Source organism: Mandrillus leucophaeus, unplaced genomic scaffold (genome assembly GCF_000951045.1).
Source record: "Mandrillus leucophaeus isolate KB7577 unplaced genomic scaffold, Mleu.le_1.0 Scaffold550, whole genome shotgun sequence".
NCBI lineage: Eukaryota > Metazoa > Chordata > Mammalia > Primates > Cercopithecidae > Mandrillus > Mandrillus leucophaeus.
The window spans coordinates 600,147-601,274 of NW_012105920.1; the positions used below are offsets into that span (position 1 = coordinate 600,147).

A 1,128-nucleotide genomic window follows, 5' to 3' on the forward strand; every position below is an offset into this window, starting at 1 on the left:
GGGAGGGGTCAGGGGGTCCACCACGCTGTCCACCCCTGCACTTGAAGAGGACACCACCTGCCTGGGGCTGAATGACCAAGGCCCCTCCAGGGCCTCAGGCAGCTATTCTTATCAGGTGCTGGAATCTTTGCGGATTTGGTTTCCTAGCAGAGCTCGCCTCACCTGTCCCGCCCCCGCCCTTCCCCTCAAGTTCCCCAGTCCCCAGCCTCCGTCCTCAGGACTCCGCCAAGGCTGCAGGAAGTGGTCACCCAGGGACAGCCCGAGGGTGGCCTCTGCCTTCCTGGCGTCAGGAGACTCGGACGCCTGGCCCTTTCCCAGCCCAGCCTCGTCTAGGGTCGGAGGAGCCCAGAGCTGCGCTCCTAGTTAGGCGAGAGGTCGGATTCCGCCGACAAATCCCAAAGAGAGGGATGGGGAAGGAGGTACCAGCCCTGAAAGCGAAAAGCCGGAGCGTCGGAGAGGGAAGTCCTGAAAAGCCGCCAGGAAGTCCCGAGGAACGCAGGGCTGGAATGGGGGCGCGGCGACCCCTGCCCTGACCCTCTCCTCCCACCCAATCCGGCGTCGTCAACCCCTGCTTGGGGTCGGGGGCTTTGGTGTCTGCGGAGGCTGGGAGCCATTCCGGAACCGGACACTTGGGGAGCACCCCGACGTGGACCCGGCCCCGCACGTCCTGAGAAAGGCGAAGGGTGCATTCCCCCCCTTCACGTCCCCTGTCCCCTGTACCTGCGGTGGCGGCGTGTCTGGCGGGACCCAGCCAGGCGGGGCGTGTTCCGACCACTTAAAAGTTACAAAGTGAAACTCCGGCGCTTCCTGCACATGCGCAGAGCTGCGTCCACAGCTTGCCCAATTTGGAGTCTTCGCCCGCGCCGGCGCGAGCCTGGACGCAGCCGACTGCGCCTTCCGCGGTGGCCCTCGGCGGTCCTCTGCCCTGGCCTGGCCTCCTGATCGTCGCTTAGCCCCGCAGGTCCTCCCGGAGGTCTGCAAGCCCCGGACCGGCCAGCTCAAGTCCAGAGGCCGAGAAGGGATCCGTTGGGGCGCACCCTCTTCTGTCCCCCTGCACGCCTGGACGCCTCCGGGAGACCTGGGCCAAGCACAGGGTGGTCGCAGCGCAGGGAAAGCATCTGCAAACGT

At 66.3% G+C, this 1,128-nt stretch overlaps 1 protein-coding gene across 2 annotated transcripts in view; it reads right to left on the bottom strand.

The window, feature by feature from the left end:
- TMEM63A (transmembrane protein 63A) overlaps nt 1–1,128 on the bottom strand; it is a 37,038-nt gene extending 35,910 nt beyond the window's left edge. The window contains exon 1 of one of the 2 annotated variants that reach the window (XM_011997952.1): nt 721–1,128. The gene's annotated coding sequence lies outside the window, so the exon portion shown is untranslated. The remainder of the gene's footprint in view (nt 1–720) is intronic. The other variant, XM_011997953.1, reaches the window with a different exon arrangement.